We start from the raw sequence: 20,980 nt of genomic DNA, 5'->3' as shown, positions 1-20,980 counted from the left end.
GTTATCGAACATAAATGTTTAAAAAAATAACAAACTTAGATTGAGAGTAGGCTAATAGCTAGGATAATAACATTTTAAGCAATCTGAACAAAGTCTGTTTGGTTGAAAACCAACAAACGTAATCGTGGAGGAATCCATAGAGCAAACATATTTTTCGTTATAAATTTTTTTGGTCAAATGTACATATGTATGTATTTACTAATGAAAATTAAAAATTGTATCAGAATTTTTAGATCTTGATGAAATCAATTGCTCTCTTTAATTTGTACATTAAAGTGCAACTGCTGTGGGCCATGTATAAGGTCGTCTATTAAAAGAGTGGATAAATTTCTGTGCTTGATTATTAGCTTTGAATACCTGAGCACAAAACAGATGCGAAGTGCTGCCGTCGGTCGAACGCTTTTTATAAGTGTGTAAATTCAGGGAGATATAATTCCAAATAAATGAACTACAATCGTCGTGAGAGCGACACTTTTGAGATAATAATAAACAAAACAAAATAAAACGTTTGTCGAATAGTGTTGGATCGGTCAAACCACTTCGAACCTCTTGGTTCGTGTGCAACGACAGCGCGGACTGCATAACAGCGCCGTAACAGGAAAGCTAGTTGCGGACTAATAGCACTCTATACAGTTTAACATTACTCTGGTGCCGCATGCACTCGTTGTATTGCAACGACAATATTCTAACGACAATAAATGAACAAACACAGAAAGAGTACAATACACAGCGACAAGCATAGATGTGTTCATACACATTGGCTATAGCACTTTCCGACTGAGCTGCGAGCGGTTGGTTGCGACGTCTCGGGCACGTGTAGGAGCGCTTATATAGTCGAAAGTTGTTGCTGCATTTCCAGAGGTGTTCATTTATATATACATATGTATGCACTGAACAAGTGCTTGCGGTGGTGGCTGCGCAACAACTTTTTGGTGCAATGCGCCGGTATGCACTCGTCTCACCGCTAAGGAAACAACTATGTTAGCACAACAACAACAACAAACCGCCAGAGAACCGATACATGTGGAGAAATGCATTTAGATTAACAGCAACAGCAAAAGTAACAGAAACGGCAACATTTACAGAAGCAGTTGCAGCCTTAGCTCTTGAGAGTTTGCATTTAATTGGGTTCTGTCGTGTTGCTGTATAGTTGTACACCCTCCGCCAGTTTGTCTATCGTGTCTGAGGTCTGTGCAGTGACATTGTCATTGACAGCAAACAATTCGCCAAAACGAGCCGACTGCACTACGGTCATCGGCCACACAACAAGCTCCAAGCAACTCTTTAGCAACGGCAGCACCACCACAACCACTACACCCTTTATCACGGTCTGTGCATTCGCACATCGTTACCACTATGGCTAGAGCACTCGGCAACAACTCAATTCACAGTGGCTAGCATCGCAGCGCCTTGAGTCGACAACTTGGACACTGCACACCACATTCGCAGTTCTGTGCTGTTCCGCTGCGGCCGGTCACCATTCGCATCCGCATTTGCCTCACACGTTGTTCCAATTCTTTGCTGAGCAAGTTCAAGTTGAATTCATAGTCAAAAACGAATTCGTAATTGATGTTGATGTCGCTGCCGCCGTCGATGTTCATGTTGCCGCTTGTGCTGCGCGTTGTCTAACGGAGTTCGTGTTGTATTTTGCAAGAATAAATACAAAAGTGCCGCCTTTGTTACTTCTGCGCTTTGAGATACTCCTAAGCGTATTGCATCGGTCATTAGACATATGTATAAGTGTGCCAAACATTCGGGATTGTGATTTTACATGCGCTGTCGTTCAAATTTGGTGTTCCGTGTGATCGCAAACTAACAGTAACGTTCTTCGCTGACATTACCCGATAATCAAAGGGTGTTTGGGTGCGTTGTTACTTTGGGCTTCGCCGTCGGGGAATTAATTCAAATATTTTCAGTTTCGATGGAAGTGCAATCGGCTCCACGATCAGTTATTGTTTAAAAGTCTATTAAAAACACATGTTACAGAAGCTCATTGATCGAAACCTATCGCTTTAAACTACGAAGGTTCGCAAAATAAAGTTTACGGAACTTGTGTATTGAAAGGGTTGCTGTCAACTTCGACCTAAAAACCGAAAATTATAAAAATAGTGAACAAACATACAAAAGAAATACAATATCGCCGTTTTATCAACTTTCGTACAATAACATTATCGTAATAAGGCAATTAAATATTAATTGCTAACCATGTGCAATAAAAGGATTGTTCAAAAAATTAAAGATTAAGGAGAGTCTGCGACTTATCAACAGGATATTGTAAGTTCAAGTTCATTTCCAACGAGTGTAATTTTTTTTAATTGTAATAGATTTGAAGAAATTGTGCAGAGAGCAAAATATCTCCACAAATAGTATTTGAAGTTTGTGGGCGGAGCGAAATCGATGACACATTTGCAAACATTTGTAACAATGAATTGATTGTTATCTATTTATATTATGATTAAAATGTCCCCTATAGAATTTAATTGCTTACAATACTTGATTTATTTCAAACATTTAAGTATATCATATTTAAAATAAATACCTATTATCGATACTAAGTGGTCTCAGTTAAATTTTCCGTGAGTGTTTCTGAAATATAATGTGATTCATCTCTTATTTCGTTCTTTGGAAATTCTCCTACAAATTGCTGATCCTGCAGTTCAAAGCTTCCTCGTTGCTTTCAGGTTGGAGATCTAATATATGAAGTTTGATTCTTCAACAATTCCAATCTGAAAATCGGTTGTGTTGGTTAGTTGACTGGAGTATCAAAAGTCTACAAATGTTACCAAGCAGTATTACTGCGTTTATTTAGGAAAAATAATAATAGAAAAGAGAAACTTTGTAAATATGTTTTACTTAAAAATTTAAGCTCTTTAATCAGTTAGATGAATAATGCATAGAAAGGTGGAAGGTATTTTGAGCCTCTGGAGAAAAATCCCGAAGCTTCGACTAGCAACCGTTTAGGAACCGTCGGAAGTGAAACAATATAAATAAGCGCGGGGCAACAGATTTGGCTCAAACACTTTTGTCATCGATATATATATCAAATATCCATTTTAATAATGATTAAACTTTTTGTGAGAAATAATGAAACTTCGAGTGAAAATAGTTGAAGGTCGTAATACCAAACAAAGTTGCGTTGACCCTTAAGTTGAATTGCTGTTGATTCAATTCAACTGAGTTGAGTTTAAAGTCGTAATAGGGGTATAAGATATTAAGGTTGGGAAATAAAAGAAAGTACGAGCCTGTTTTTGTAAGCGAAATAAGTAGATATAGAGTTATACTTAGTTTTTCCATAAATACTGTTACAAAGTTTACAATGCATATAACAGCGACTAATACACTGCAATAAAAGCCCTTATATTATATTATAATTTGCAGGCAGTGTCTACTTAATAATAAATATTTGCTAATAAAAATCGTATTAAGGTGATTGCTTTGCGTACATACATGCATATGTGTGAAAAATCCTGGTGAAATCTATGACCTCCCAAAGAATTTAATAACCGTATTTTAAGATTTCTTGTTTACCGCAATATTCACCTCTTTCCCCAAACGTATTTACTTAGTTGATGAGAAAGAGTAGTGTCGTCCCCGAGTTGTTCGAACCATTTACAAAAATCCATTAAAAAAACAGAAAAATATGTCAATACTTTTTCGAGAAGATCAGATGTTGTCATCGTCCATGGCTTCGTTTTCGAGAAAGAACTTTACCTATCAATTGCCTGCTCCGCTCACGTTGTTATTGGTGTTAATGCTGGTTCCAAGATAGACGAAATTATTTACGACTTCATAATTATGACTGTTAAAAGTGACGTGCGAGCCTAGTTACTAATGCGGGGACTGTTTGATGATAGGAGATATTTCGTCTTGTCCTCATTCACAACCAGCCTAATACGCTTCGCTTCCTTATCCAGTCTGGAGAAAGCAGAACTAACGGCATGGTTGTACACTCTTATAGAAGATTATACCTTACTTATTTAGCTGTTCAGCTCATATTATTTTCTCTAGCAATATATTGCATATGTCCAACGATAGGGAGTCTCCTTATCTAAACCCTCGATTGGTGTCGAACGGCTCGGAGAAGTCCTTGCCGATTATGACGAAGCTTTTGATGTTGCTCAACGTCAGCTTACGCAGCCTTATTAGCTTTGTGGGTATACTAAGTTTAGACATAGTGGCATAAAAGCAGTTCCTTTTGGTGATGACGAAGGCGACATTAAATTGGACAAAGAGGTGGTGTGTGCCGATATTCCTTTCATGGGTCTTTTCTAAGATTCGGGGCATGGTGAAAATTTTTTCGATAGTAGATTTTCCAGCTCTAAAGCCACACTGATGGGGTCCAATAAGTTTGTTGAAGGTGGACTTTGATCTTTCGCACACTATGCTCGATAAGACTTTATATGCGATATTAAGGAGGTTTATTCCATAGTAAATCGCGCAGATTGCAAAGAAGCTGATGCATGCACCTTATCAGTTTTTTACCGTCTTCTTTCTTTTTTGTCTACATATGCGTCTCTCTATCCTCTTTAACTCTTGGTATCTATCTCACCTCGCTCGTGTTGTGGTTGATGGCAACATTGCGAGGGAGGCTGTCCGTACCAGCGGTTTCGGTTCCAATGGTTTCGGTTGAAGCTAAGTATATGTAAGTAAGTTGCAAACCGTCCCACAGATCCCTTATACCGAGCTATTGACGAGTGATCTCAGAGAGCAGGAGTGCAAGTCGAGTAGAAAACCATTTCGCTGTAGGTTGACATAATAGCTGCTCGATGTCGTACCTTCCCTGTGTTCGTTGACGGGCGTGCTTTGCTGTACAGATGCGGGCGAGTATCTTTGCTACAACTAGTCGATGTTAGGTCCTGTGGTCATATCGTCCTTCTCTTCCGCCGGGGAGTGGGCGCAAATTAGTGTTATGTCGAAAAATTTTGTTCTGATGTAAATTGTGGCCAAACGCTTATCCCCCGGTGTGAATGATAGCACTCGTCGACGGACTCTCTCTCTCAACACAAATCCCACAACGAATAGGCTTACTCCTCTATATGACCGCTGTAGTAAATGGCACAAGTACAATTTAGGGACCGAACATTCCAGGTGCATGTCTCTAAATCATAATCGTTATTACGTTTGTTGTGGTCGTCATCATAAGTGAGGTCTTTCATCCAAGCCTGATGTTTCTTTTTCATTGTGAGTGGTTTGTACGTTGCGAGTTCCAAACCGAGCGCACAACCTTGCTAGGGGAGTAGTATAAAGTTTTATACACATTTATATATGTAGTTGTACTAGCCCACAAGGCAATATCAATATAAATTATACGTGCTGCTACTGCTCTCTGGCCGAATCTTAAATATTCATTCTTAAATAAAATTAATTTTATGAAAAAAAATTATTCTCAATTATATCTGAACTTGTTACAGAACTTATGGCAGATCTTAGTCTATGTAACGAACTGTATGTACGATGCGACATAGCCTTTTCACTAACGTGTTTGATATATGTACGCATGTCTCACAAACTGTTAAATCTGTGTTAACCTTGGGTACGAACTTTCATTTTAACCGTTTCAGGATTCGACGATACGAGATCTTGTATATCTTGTATGCAAAAGTAGCTTAGTCCCTAAGCTACGGCCAAAATCAGTCTTTATCTCGGTATGGCTCGGCTCTTAAGGATATAATCATCTTACATGAACAAAAAAAGTGGAAAGCAGCTCATATTATATTTTTTTCTACCTCTAATACGTTGCACATAGTGATTTCGATAAGTTACGTTGTAAGCAAATAGATAAGATAAAACGAAAAATAAGCAATGTTAAGTTATGTGCTAATAATTTAATCCTCAGATAATGATATCTTATTAAGACATATCGAACATTTCACTGATCCTCACATCGGTGAGTGGAATATCGATTTTAAATAGTCTTATATGAGAAGTAGAAGAAACAGAAAACATTTTACTAGGGATAAAAGGCTTAGACGGTGGTAACTTCATTAATTTTCAACGCCAAATCAAATTTTGATAAAATATCACATATACATATATATTAACCAATATAAATGAAAAGTCGAATATTATTATATCACATATATTTAGGCAAAGGTTTGACTGACTGTATTTTATTGAATTAGCTGGCATATTCGGCCTAAAACCTGCTAAAATAGCATCATTGTTTGTTGTATAGGGGCCTAACCGAAAGTTTTAAATTATTTTATTACATATATATTGCCACAAGAGTTATTGAATCGATGTTATCCATTTTTGGTGTCAAGACAAATTTTTACCAGAAAAAAGATGCCTATATCTCATATTGCAGCTATTGACACTGAGGTACACATAATTGGTATCGGCTGGTTTGAAAGGAATGATTCGATTTTGAAATTTTTAAACTTGAGTTTGTACACTTTAAAAACACTATTTTTGTAAAGAGGACCCGTCCACGCTTTACTGTGGGTGACCCATAGATAATAATACTACCATCTATACGATTTCTATTAGTTAATGAGATATACATACTTATATATAATTGTTGTAAAGCCACTTGTATTACTTTACAAAAAAATGGATCATAAACGCATTTCGTGTGTTGCTAAAGCATTGCTTTTTGTGGGAAATTACTGTTGCATTTATGTTCTGCATCAAGGAAATCAGCCGTTGAAAATTTTGCAAAGTTGGAAAAAGTTCGCCTCTTTGGCAAACCTAATAGTTGTTTGAGCACCGAGGACAACGAAGGTAATGGACGCCCTAAAGAGGCGAAAGCTTTGTGAAAAGTGTCGCAAGTTCATAACAAACAAAAACAAAAAATTGCTGATTCTGAGGAGTGCTTGAGTGCTCTTTGATCATAATTAAATCTAATTTTTGCGTCGGTGTGTGACAATAGAAATATGGCTCCATCATTTCACACTGGATTCCAATCGACAGACATTATAGTGGACTGCACATGATGAACCGGTCATCCAGCGTGGAAAGACGAAAAAGTCAGCTGGCAAGGTTATGACATTAGTCTTTTGGGATGTACGTGGTACGAGGGCTGCTATATATATTTCTGGCCTAATAATGAAAATAGGAATATTTATCAACGAAAATGGTTTTATTGTTTTTCAAAATATTCTCCATCAAGATTTATACACTTTTGCATGCGCTCAAACCAATTTTCGAAGCACTTTTTCCACTCCGATTGAGACACCTCCAAAACATGGTTTTTGAATGCTTCAACAGCATCTTCTGGCGACGAAAATCGTTGACCACGCATTATTTTCTTGATGTGCGGGAATAAAAAGAAGTCATTGGGTGCCAAGTACGGGCTATACATCGGATTACCCATCAATGCGATATTTTGGCCGGTCAAAAAGGCGCTGGTTTGAGCCGATGTGTGAGAGCTCGCATTGTCATGGTGCACAATGATTCGTCTTATTTTGTTCGTTTTTCCAAATTCTCCGAAGACTTCAGGCAAACAAATGGTGGTGTACCACTCAGAATTGATCGTCCTACGTTGCTCAAGCGGAACAGTCGCCACATGACCAGTTTTGTCGAAGAAACAGGCGACCATTTGCTTCGAAGTGCTTCTTCCACGAATCCATGATTCGTCGCCTGTGACGATCTTATAAACGTCTTTTGAAGCACCGCGATCGTATTTTTTCAGCAATCCGCACGAGCCTTTTTTTGAGCGATTGTCAAATTGTGCGGGATCCAACGAGAACAAACCTTTTTTACGGCCAGGTGTTCATGCAATATCGAATGTATGCTAGTGGGAGAAATGTATAGTCATGCCTCTATCTGAAGGTATGTTACATGACGGTCTTGCATTATCAGTTCACGTACGGCATCGATATTTTCTGGCACAACGGCTGTTTTTGGACGACCTTCACGGAATGCATCTTTGAGCGAGCGTCGGCAACGATTGAATTCGTTGTACCAGTTTTTCACTGTGCTATAGGATGGTGCATTATAGCCATACAAAGATTTTAGTTCATCGAAGCACTCTTGTCGTGTAAACCACGTCGAAAGTTGTGAAAAATGATCGCACGAAAATGTTCACGAGTTAATTCCATTTTTTGGCCGAGATGAATTTTTTAATTCCCTGTAAATAAAACAATTCACGATTAAATGACAAAACGTTCTGAGTGATGTTATGCTAAAAAATGTCAAACTTTCCAATGGAAATGTCAGATTGCACCTGGCAAAACTTATATTACACTTATATATAGCAGCCCTCGTATAATATTCATCAACTGATTACTGAGCCAGTTATAGTCCATTGCATTGTGTTTTTGGTTGCAGTTCTATTCTACTATTCCAAATAATTAGCATTTTTGTTATAATATTTTTGAGAAAGGATCAATTTGAAATAAAAGGCATAATAAACTCGTCCGATCGCTGCTAAATTCAAAGCGCTTTAGGTAGAACCGTGGCCTCCGACTATTTATAGGCACGCTCCCGCCACCCCGGCCGAACGATACCGCCCCAAACGCTACGTCACGCAATTTTTAAATCTGTTATATCTTCGAAAATATCTATACTAAATCAACAATGTATTTAAGGTATTTAACTGGATAACGATTAATACTGTATTGGTTAAATCGCTTCGAAAATTAGCCATTACTTGTCGTAAAAAGTAAATGAAAAAAAAATGTTATTGTGGGATATCCACGTACAATTCTTAGTACATTATTTTGATAAATCTCGAGGGTTCAGCCTGCGTTTGCAACGTATTATTATTATACATTCAAACCTTTCTCTTCAATCACTCTATCTATTATAAAAAACTGCATCAAAATCCGTTGGGTTAAAGATTTAAGCATACAAAGGGACATAGCGACAGAAAAATCGACTTTCTTTTACTATATACCATTAGGGGTTTCACATAGTCTCAAAAAGTTATAAGTTATAACGATCCGAAAACATAGCATTGAGAATTCTAAAAGTGTAAACTCATTTTTGTATGTAATCCAACAACAATTTATTTAAACAAGTGTAAAAATTTATTGATTTGCAACATTTAATTTAATTGCAGCAACAGGTTACAGAAAAGTATTAACCCCTTGTCGTATTTCCACGAGCCTGGCTCGTGTTACAATTTCTGTGCCTAACATGATTATCGCGAGCATGGCTCGTGGTGTGTAGAAGTGTACATTTGATGAAGAGAATTGAAATATTCCCGTTATTTTTGGCAAATAATGTAAACAAAAAACATTGCTTCAGTTGAGTGCATTATCTACTGCAGATCAGTTCTATTTATAATGACCGTATTAAATCGTAGTATTTTATTTTATGTAAATTTGTAAAACAAGTGTGCGACAGTTCGTAAGCATCAAAACTGGTTTGTTTTGTGCAAGTTGCGTGCGAACAGTTGGATGCGAATTTTGTTGCGCTAAGTGATACGTCAAGGGGTTAAAGATGAAGATGTAAATACTCTTTTTGAAGTTTTCTTCTCAAACCTCTAAAATAATGAAGTATGTATGTATACTGATCTCATCAAATTTGATCCGGGCTATTTTAGTACTACTCTTTTAATACAAATCTTTATTACCGCCTTGAAATTGTTCTTTCTTTTGAGTCCATACAACCAAGTCTACACTTAAGCCAAATTTGACGAATGCATTGAATCAGCGATGACTCTCGATTCGTGTTTGGTCAAAAAGTCAGTAACAGTTATTCTAGAATGGGAAGATGCTTTATCGTGGTGAAAAATCCATTAATTCTCTGCCCACAAATCCGATCGTTTATGATTAATTGCTTTACGTAATATAGAGGTCTGAAAACGACCAAATCGTATTCCATTTTGACGGCTTAAAACTGTGTGATGAATTCCTGGTAAACCACAACCCGATAATAAAAAACAGTGACCATTACCTTAATTTTTGGCTAATTCTGATATGCTTCTTTCGGGTTTGGCTCATTTTTTTAGAGGCGTTCGTTATTTTCTTGGAAAATTTCGAAGTAATTTTTAAACACACACTTCCCGTCAACAGTAATGATGTGTTTGATGAATGTAGGGTCTTGAGATACCTTGTCAAGCATCGCCCATCGACGTCGTTTTGGCAAACATAATAGTTGTTTGTATCACCTTAAATTACTCAAAATAGATATAGGCCCATAAAACGCCATTAAATGAAAACTTATAAAGTGCTATAACTATGCACTAAATTACGATATGTAACTGTAATTTGACGTAGGGGATCGCAGTAGCAAGGAGCACCAAACTATTAAAGCTAAAAAACCAAATTCGTTCAGGACACATCCTATAAGAACCGCTGCGGACAGAATGAAAAGGAACGAAGTCGGATCATGCCATTTTTCACTCCCCATGTAACGATACTATTAAAAACTACTAAAAGCTGAAAAAATAAATTTTATATTAAATTTTACCCCCTAGATGGTGTGAGGGACAATGAAATTGGACAATGGGCGTTGCACCACCCTCTTTATGGTGAAATCTCATATTCCGGAACCTGATCGATCGATTTCAACTAAATTTTATATATGACATTAATATTTATACAATAAAGCCACGCCTCCTTCCCATATAACAAACTTTTAAATTTCATTTGATTCCTTCGCTTTATTGTATATAAATTATGTCGCAGATAAAACTTTGCACGAATAGTGCCTTTAAAGCATGCCACCCTATTTCCAAAACATATCCAAGTCTGGCCAAAATTTTTCAAGCCCCTAGGTATCGAATATGTTGACCCCTGTACCTATAGTTGGCTTTTTACCGAAAATATCTTTCAATTTATGAAATATACATACATATGTATGATTGAAATTCAGTGTGAATTCTTTTGTGATAATGGAACGCCTATGTGTCAAAAATGGTACCTAATATAAAGATTTTCAATCCGAAAATGAATGAACGTGTTTTACTAATAACAGTGTATCTTTGTGCAAAGTGGTTTAAATTGGGAGAAAACTTTAACTTACGCCATATAACTAATATAGGGATTTTCGAACATCCGGTTGACTTTCCTCCATATGACTGGTAATTGTAATTAGGTATTTTTAATGAAAACTCCCATATACTACTTATAATGATTTTCGTTACTCTAATTAGTCATATCTCGGTCAGTGAGTATTATTTATAGTATAATAAATCTATATCTAAAACTGCTTCAATGTTCTCGAGTATACCTGCGCAATGTCAAAATTAATGCAATCTCTCTGTTCCCAATATACCCCAAAAAATGATTTTCATCCTTCAAGTTGGTTGGAATATGAACTGAATTAGAATGCAATTGGTCCATCCCTTGGTCTAAACCTCATATCCCTAATATGCAATCTGTCAAGTAAGAGCGTGGTCGTGTTAATTTATAAAAAAAATATTTTATGAAACTTTCATATTTATATATACATTGTACACATTACAAACAATGATGCAATTTGGTCAATAATATTAGGTACAACTTTGCTTCCGCCGTTTTCCAATAGATGTCTATAGGGCCAAGCACTGGTTTGATTAAATTCTTTTTTTATCGATCCTGGACATTTGTGTCAACATTAACCCAACAAACTATTTATAGAGATCTCTTTGCATCCCAAACTTATTCTCAACTGAAAATGTCACTTTTTGAGCCAAATTCTGGACATTTGCAGGAAATTTTGCTTTTCTTTTTTAATTCCAAGAAAAGTGCGTCCACGCTTTACTGAGGCTGACACGTACATAGATAATACTATACTCTATTAGGTATTAAAAAATATAGAGTTCTTGTAAAGCAACTTGTGTTAGTTTACAAAAAAATGGATCATAAAGCATTTCGTGTGTTAATTAATCATTGCTTTTTGAGGGAATAAGGGAAAACACTTTTGGACCATTTTTATACAATAACGCCTTAAAATTACAAAAAAAAAACGACGGACGCAAAGTTGTAGACCGTCCAGTCTCCACCGGCGTAGATAATTGCCTGGCATCTCCGAGGCATGCTTTCTACTAATTTGACGGCGTATTCCATCGTTTGGCAGATAGCAGTAAAGCCTTTGTGTAGATTTTTTATCATTTTCTCGGCATTTGGGTTGTCAGTAATGGGGTACCAAATGCCGAATCCCTGTTTTGAGAAGTAGCCCCAAAGATGCACCTTTATTCCATGTTTTACTGTGCGCTAAACAAGCGTATTGGTGGAAGTTGACCAGGCTCGCGTGAGAACAGAATGTGCCCATATAGAACATTCATCAGCTAAAATGACATTTTCAAAATCTCTATCAATACTCGTATTCTTATGCGCCCAAGCGAGTCGCTTTGTCACAAGTTTTTCAGTCAACAGAGGCTTCTTTATTGTGTTGCACCATTTCAGATCATGAGTATGAAGAAAGGCTCGGATAGTTTCGTAGGATATATCTAAACCTTTTGCCATTAATTTTGCTTGTCCTTGCCTTTTGTAAAAATGCCTTGGACTTTCTCATATACATATTTAACAGCCGCTGATTGCGACATTTTGGAACCTTTCGCGTGGATGCTAAGGCACACAGCTTCGTAGCGCGACGCATACTTAGCACTCATGGCGTTTAACGTGACTCTCTTTCAAAAGATCAACGACAACTGAACCTTTGTTGACATGCATCACGGACAAAGCTTCCCTCTATCGGCTCGCGACGGAATTAGAGTGAAATCTTTAGTTAACTGTCGGTAATGTCGACCACGCTCTTACTTGGCAGACTGTAATGAATTTCGATATATAAATGATAAGGAGATTCAGACGAGTTGAATACCGAATTTCTATCTGTTTGTGCAATCGATGAAAGATACATATAAAGTGATATAACTAAGTTTCAAATTAAGCGATAAAAGTGTAATTTGATAAAGAGGCTTGGAGTACTTGTGGAGTACTTGTTAAAAAGTGGCCACCGCCTACCCTTACTATGTTTATTGTACATATCGTAAAAACTATTATTGTTTTTTAATCCAAATTTGCTCAGGATAAATCATCAAAGAGGGTGTCGTTTGACGGTGTGAAAATGGATTATAACTACACCTACCCCCTATATAAGAGTTATATAGAAAACTACGTAGAAGCATAAAATTTGACAAATTAGAAAGTTAGAAAAGGCTTCGTGGAGCGCAAATAAAAATTGGACAATGGGTGATGCAATGCCCGCCTCAAGGTGAAATCTTATATCACAGGAAGATCTCGATCAATTTCAGCCTAATTCAGTAGATAATATAATATTGGCATGTATTGGGTTGTCAAAAAAGTCTTACGGTATTTTCGCTAGTTGGCGCTGAAAGCGCGTAGTTCTAGTTATTATTCGTTGCATCGGGTCATGCTATACCTTTTTGGAAAGCTCACTTCACTAACACGTGTTTGATTGATTGTCGTTTCTTTTAAGTCGTTCGTGAGTTACAGCGTCGCAAACATGGAGCAAAATAAAGATAAAATACGGCATATTTTACAGTACTACTACGATAAAGGCAAAAATGCATCCCAAGCCGCCAATAAAATTTATGCAGTTTATGGACCCGATACAGTTTCCATTTCCACCGCACAACGATGGTGTCAACGTTTTCGTTCTGGTGTAGAGGTGGTCGAAGATGCGCCACGCTCCGGAAGGCCTGTCATCGAAAATTGCGATAAAATCGCTGAATTGGTCGAAAGAGAACGGCATAGTAGTCATCAAACCGTTAAAAACCATTTGAAGAAGCTTGGAGTCACTAAGAAGCTCGATGTATGGGTGCCACACGAATTGATTCAATAAAAATACCGCAAGACTTTTTTGACAACATAATATAACTTCTTGAGTTCTATTGCTACAGAGGTAGCCTATTTTAGAAATATCGGCTGAAAACCAAGAACACCCAGTTTATTCAAAATCTTTTAAATTGTTTTACATCAAGTCGAGAATATGATATCATGTAAATGGTCGCCGCCACAGTTGATTGTCATTTGAGCCCTTTTTAGCGAAAACAGCACACCATACAGTGACTTTGAGCGGGTGTAATGGCTCTTCGTGGGTAACACGCGGATTTTTTTATGTGCCCGCTAAGACGGAAATGGGCTCATGATTATTTTTGATGAAAATTCATATTCCTCTTGGTGGTGATTAAGGATGGCTTGAGCGTATGTTAGACGCGATTGGCAGTCAGCAGTTAATTGTTGATACAAATCTTGTACTAAAATTCGCTGTAAACACCGTCGACTGATACCCATTTGCGTGGACGTCGTCTGATCGATGTCGGTGGCGCTTCCATGACATCCTCGGCAACAGCAGTAATATTCTCTGCAGAATGGCTACTCCGGGGTCTGCCACGCCTGGCAGCATCTCGTGTTGTGCCAGTCTCTTCGAGGCGAAACGTCGCAGCGTTTCACCAGTAGGCGTCAGACGGCTAGAAAATCTGCGATGAAACTCACGTTGTGCCAAAGTAACCGACCGATTATTAGTCAAATAAATAGTCACCAATAACCCGCGTTCTGGAGCAGTGTAACGGACCATTGTATATTTACGTGAATTTCGCATGTGTTTACTACACAAATGTCAAAACAGAACTGACATTAGAGGTCATTTGCAAAATTTATAGTATCTTCTGATAGAAGGATTACTTTTGTATATTTGGCACATTTTTTAAGGAAGCATGAGGGAATCATATCTGGGCCATAATTAAATGATTGTTTTAACATATTTAACTGATATAAGACGCCTACTTCGGAAATGGTAGGTGCATTAATTACAAAAATCGGACATAACTTGTGCTGCTACGGAACATTTTTAGCAGAGTTTAAGAAGTAATTGGATCTAAAGATTTCAGCAAGCATATTAGAAATTGTGTGATTGTCACTGGACTTTGTAGACTTATATTTCATAGCGGAGAGAAAACTAGAAATTTTGCGTTTGAAGTTGACGAAATATAGAATTATTTTGGATTACGTATAATATTATTTTTTACTTTCTTTATGCAATTATTATAACATATTTTGTTAAGTTCAGCAAATTGTCGACGCAATTTAGAATATTTTGAATGGTCAACAACTTCACCATTTTTTTAAACAGTTGAAGAGCGCAAAATTTTTTATTTTTTAACTTACATAACCCTCTCGAAAAACACGAATTAGAACTTATTCTTTGAGTAACAACACATTTCGTAACATATCATTCAAATGAGTTTAAAATAGTTTCATTAAAATAAGATACACTAAATTCAATATTGCCATTGTAATCTGGTTAAGTTACTTTAGAAAGTTCGCAATTAATCTTGTTAAAATTAGCTTTCGCAAAGTTGAATCGTGAACAAAGGTCTTGTCTATCATTGTGAGATAAGTTGGCTATGATACGATATTGAAGCGTATCAACGTAAACCAGATCTAAAAACTTACCAAACTTGTTTGAAATTAAATTAATTTGGTTAAAGCATTAGCGAGAACTAACAGGAATGATGTAATCATCAGTAGATTTCCATGTTACACACGGTAAACTGAAGTCTCCCTAAACAATCATGGAATCAGTATTATTAGCTACAGAGAAAACATTATTTATTAAAGAAGCATAGAGCAGCTGCATGCGGAACATCGACTTCTTCAGGTGGAATTGAAGAATGTACAGCAAACAGGACACCGTCTCTGCTCAGCCGGTCATATCTAAAGATTTCAAATTCGCTACTGAATATCTCATAAACAAAAATGTGGGGCCTTAACCAAGTTTCTGAGAATACGATGATTTTAAAATTATGACTTAACACAACCGTCTTCATACAGACCTTGCACAGTCTTCTACCCTGTCTTTCTAAAATATTTGAAAAAGTGTTACTATCAAAGATGTCTCCTTTCCTCCATGAAAGTAATATAATACCAACTCACCAATTCGGGTTTCGTGAAAAACAAAGCATGATAGAGCAAGTAAATAGAATTTCTAAAGAGATAAGAAAAGCATTTGAGAACAGAGAGTACTGTTCAGCTATATCTGTAGATGTGGCTCAGGCATTTGATAAGGTGTGGCATTAAGGTATTTTATATCAGATTAAAAACACCTTTAGAATTGTATAAAACATTGGAGTCTTATTTAAAAAAAAAAAACAATTTATGGCAAAAGTGGAAGATTTCATAACTGATGAACGACAGATAAGGGCTGGTGTTCCAGGCCCAACTCTATACATAATATATATACACAGCTTTAGTGAGCTGTAACAAATGCCACATTTTATGTTATAAAAATGTGTCCGGCAATAAAAATGAACAATATTTTAGTACCCCAAGCGAATGAAGTAACATATCTTGGTATTCACCTAGGTAGAAGGCTTACGTGGAGAAAACACATAGCGAGTAAAACAACTTGCATGAAGATAAGAACTGAAAATTTAAATTGGCTTTTAAATAAAAACTAAATAAACTTAGCCTAGACAACAAAGTACCTTTATATAATGCGGTCAAAAAGCCTATTTGGATGTATGGCATTCAACTCTGGTGTACATCTAATATTGATATAATACAAAGGTTCCAATCGAAAATGCTACGAACAATTACGTGTTCACCATGGTACATGCGTAATGAAAATATCCATAAAGACCTTGGTATTCCTATGTTAAAGAAAGAAGTAGATGATAGTAGAAGTAAGTATATATCTAAACTCCGAGATCACCCAAATCTTTGGCTAAAGCCTGCGATCAACCACATCTTAAAAGAAGAGATATGCCTGCGTACTAAAGAGCAACGTATCACCAAAACGGCTCAGTTACTTGCTTGCGTTTGTCAAGTTTTTAAATAGATACATATAAGATTTTATTACTTATTGTTAGGTTTTTAAAACAAAAAGCAGATTCAATAAATAAAGAAATATTGCAAAAAAAAAACAAGAAATTAAAATACAATTCAGTTAGTTTTGTATTAACACCTCTAAAATTTTGATAATAAATACTCAGCGAGTTATTATTAAACAGTTGCAACGCGTTTCTTGGTATTTTACCAACAACCACAAGCGGTTTATCACATTTATACTCGAATTCACGCACAAAGACACCAGACGGCCAGAATGAGCTGTGAGCGCATATATCGATCTTAAATGACTAAATATTCCTGTCGTATTTAAAGTGAAATTTTAGGGTGTCGCAGCATTTGAGATGAAAATTGGCTTTTTTCGCGGTATTACAACTAAATTTTAGTAACAGACTTAGACTTATTTAGAGGCGGAACCTGAGAAGTTATTCGCTAACTATTTTGAGTTAAAACTTTCTCTGTAACATGTGATGACGAAATCTTCTGTGCTTGAGGACAAGTGAAAGAAAGATTGATGAGGTTAATGTTAGGAGGGGTCATTCTTTTAAAATAAGATGTGGTGATCTCTTCACAAGACGGACGTTTACATTTCAATGATTTAAACAACATTTCAAAATGCCTAAATTTTTCCGTAAGGGTTTCAAGTTCCCGGCCAATTGCTTCAATAGTATAATGTATCAGTTATACTTACCTTAACAAATGACTCAATCCAAATAATTTCACAATAAAGATTTACAAATGTATAACAAAAATTTAGAAGTGCACGAAATTTTACAGCTTACATATAACAATATGATAAAGTCCATATATTTCCTCCATTTTACAGTATACAAATAAAACCCTAAAAAAGTTATTGGGAGAAAAATGTACATATATAAATACTGCCCTTAAGATATGACATCTGACAAAACCCCAAATCAAGCATCTGAATATGTGGCCTGAGTGTCTATGGCTGACTTCTGACCGAAATAGCGGTTAGTCTCTAAGATTTGTTTTTTTTTTTATTATAAATATTTTTAAAACTTTAACAATGTTTGGTATCACCACAACTAGTTTCAAAAAGTAACGAGCAGTTTGATTTGAATAACTTAAAAACAAATTACATAGAAAGTAATATTTATACATATATGTTATATAATTAATTCCTTTGTATTTTAGCTTCCAACTAAGCTATGTGGTTTTTTTCGACATAATCGACTAGAGCGGTATGTGTCTAAAAGAAGCTTTCTCGCCTCTTCGTTCACATGTGCATTAAACCTTTTGTAGTGGGCATCTGCCAGGCTCCTTATTTCTTCGGCGACTGTATTCACCCTTAAGTCTCGATGAATATCAGCATTTCTGCAGCAACAGGTAGCATTTACAATGCCTCTTAGCACCTTGTTTTGAAAACTTTGTATAATATTAATACTGCCATCATTGGCACACCCCCACAGTTGCGCAGCATATGACCATACCCGCTTGATTATTTGTTTATAAAGAAGTCATTTGTTGTATATGGACAGGCTTGACCTTCGCCCACTTAGCCATTTCATTTTCGACAATTTCAGATTAAGTTCAATCATTTTTATTTTAATATGTTCTTTCCAACGTAATCTAGCATCAAGCGTGATGCCAAGATATTTAGCTGTATTTGCGTATGGTATGCAGACATCTAGAATACTTATCGGCTGATAAGTGATTCTTTTGTTTGTAAAATTTACATTAACCGATTTGTCACCGTTTAGTTTTATTCTCCATTTTTTTAGTCCAACTTAGTACAGAGTTGATCGCATGTTGCAGGTTTAGTGCAGCTTTTTCGGCTGTTTTTTCGACGCATAGTATTGCGGTGTCATCAGCAAAAGTGGCAGTCATACTGTTTGGTGCTAACGGTAAGTCTCTTGTATACAGAATATATAAAAGTGGACCTAAGATACTTCTCTGAGGAACTCCTGCTTCAATTTCTTTAAGTTTGGAGAATTCATTTCCTTGTTTTACACGGAAAAATCGCATGGTGATATACGATTCTAAGAGAGCACAATACTCAACCGGAAGACATGATTTTAGTTATTGCATAAGGCCTTCGTGCCATACCTTGTCAAACGCTTGTGCAACGTCAAGGAATACAGTTACATACGTTTCCCTCCTCCAGGGATTTTTCTATTTCTGATGTTATTCTATGAATTTGTTCTATTGTGGAATGCTTATTTCTAAAACCGAACTGATGCGATGGGATTAACTACTTTTCGTCGATTATAGATTTTAATCTTAGATAAATTAATTTTTCAAAAAGTTTTGAGATTTGTGGGAATAGAGAAATTGGTCTATATGACGAGACTACGTGAGGATCCTTACCTGGCTTAGGAACCATAACAACTTCGGCAACTTTCCAAAGGCTTGGAAAATGTGTCAGTCTCTAATATAAAACAAGAAACTTAGAGAACGTACTTTTCTGGTAATAAGTGTTCAGTATTTAAAATTGGTAAAATCGGGTCACTGGCTCCTAAAGACCCCACTTACTTAACACAATGATTTGAAATATCAGGTTGAGCCTATATCATATAAATTAATCATTTTGTGAGTTATCTTATTAATCTAATGACATGTCGTAATGCCAAAATTGTATAAAATCGGATAATACTACCTGTAGCCCTTATATACTAATTCAATATAATATATTTCGCAACATCTTTATTCTATTGCAACATGTCGCTACAGATTATAAAAGATTTGTTCATCTAACGGTTGTTTGCATCACCTAAAAATAAGTTAGATATAGAATTGTATTTATATAAATGAACAGGATGACCGGACGTTGAATGTCGATTGACTCTCTGTTTGTTTCCAAATAAATTGCTAATGGTATGTGAGGTACATAAATGAAACCCAGAGAGCATTTAATTAGAATGTGTAATGAAGTTGAACCTTTTCGCTAAATTTTCCAGTTTTGCGAACACCTGAAGGTATTTACCCGGCTAGCATGTTGAAAGAGTATAAAATGTTCGATGACACCCGAAATTTGCCATTGCTTACCTGTTACTATTTACAGTTGATGTAAAAGTGTAGAATAGTTACTGAAATAGTCATAGAAATTTAAAACATGTATTTTAAAACTTCTAATGTTTTCATTTGCATAACATATTCATTGACAAAGATATTTTATTGTTTTTTACAGATCACCTCTTCGGAAAATGAGTGAATGGGATGGGTTAAACTAAAATCATAAAATAAATAAAATACTGACAATAAAACAGAAATAAGGGATGAGTCTCTGTTAGACAATTTTATATGTGAAATAAACTTTCAGGTGAATTCTAACACTAAAGTATCCAAGTGATAAGATCTACCAGCGTTATAAAGGTATCAAAAGAGTGCTTATAGGACATATAAAACATTTAAACCATGAAGTAACTGTTCTATAAAAACTCGTTACTGTGACAATGCATTAAAATGCGTTAAAGTAATAATTACAAACGTGCAAATTTAACTTCGTAGAGGTTTCGAGGAATGAAAGAAAATGGTTTATTACATTGAAAGTTTAAGTAATGGTTTGTAATTGCTAAACGAAACCAAATATCAATGATTGGACAGAATAACTAAAGCTGCATTCTCCCGAGATAACCGCAATGCTTTTGTTATAGCCTTAATTACTGAATATTTTGGTGAAGATTAGCCGTACAGCTTCTTGGTAGGAAGTCATTAATAAACTGCCCAAAGGACTTTGAATACATACATACGTACATACTCGTATGTATGTGTGTTTATAATTTATAATATATGAGTAGAGTTTGTCGATTACATCGGGTCGGGGTCATGAATTTTTGATAATTATCTTTAACTGTTTTTTAAACTGTTAATTATATGTTTGTAAATGACATATATACAGACATAATAACAATTATCAAAACTTAGGCCAGCAGTTGGAAGTTTCTTCGGCACAAATATACTTTAAATCAACAGTTGTGTTGCAATATCAAAACACTAAAACTAAATAGCAGTAAAGGTGCGTTGTCATACGTACTGGTATATACAATTGAAGTGAGCATCAACATTTCACTCTACATTCGCCCGCCTTGTTCGCAACTGCACGGTCATCACGTACGCACACGAAGAGGCTTTGTAGCTGTTCTTTAATGGTTTCTGAGGACAATTGGAACAGCGACACAATGTCCGATCGGGTCTCCAGCAGCAGCGACAGTTCGATCTCCCCTCGCACTCCATCCTATTGTGCACGGTGCCGTAATCATTACATCAAAATCACACTAAAAGGACACAAACGGTATTGCAAGTTTCGATTTTGCACTTGTGAAAGATGCCGCTTA

At 36.1% G+C, this 20,980-nt stretch overlaps 1 protein-coding gene and 1 long non-coding RNA gene across 10 annotated transcripts in view; one reads left to right on the top strand and one right to left on the bottom strand.

Moving 5' to 3' along the window:
• LOC105226634 (protein doublesex) overlaps nucleotides 1-20,980 on the top strand; it is a 138,375-nt gene that overhangs the window by 9,943 nt on the left and 107,452 nt on the right. Inside the window, exons 1-2 of one of the 9 annotated variants that reach the window (XM_049448811.1) lie at nucleotides 836-2,274; nucleotides 19,834-19,965. The exons of 1 other annotated variant lie outside the window; for it this stretch is intronic. The gene's annotated coding sequence lies outside the window, so the exon portion shown is untranslated. 7 more of the 9 variants (XM_049448809.1, XM_049448812.1, XM_049448815.1 and 4 more) reach the window with 7 other exon arrangements.
• The window catches only part of LOC125776509 (uncharacterized), a 62,869-nt gene that overhangs the window by 4,564 nt on the left and 37,325 nt on the right, over nucleotides 1-20,980 (bottom strand). The window lies entirely within an intron of this gene.

The sequence above is a fragment of the Bactrocera dorsalis genome, chromosome 2 (genome assembly GCF_023373825.1).
Source record: "Bactrocera dorsalis isolate Fly_Bdor chromosome 2, ASM2337382v1, whole genome shotgun sequence".
Classification (NCBI taxonomy): Eukaryota; Metazoa; Arthropoda; class Insecta; order Diptera; family Tephritidae; genus Bactrocera; species Bactrocera dorsalis.
This window is presented reverse-complemented; position numbering and strand designations above follow the sequence as displayed.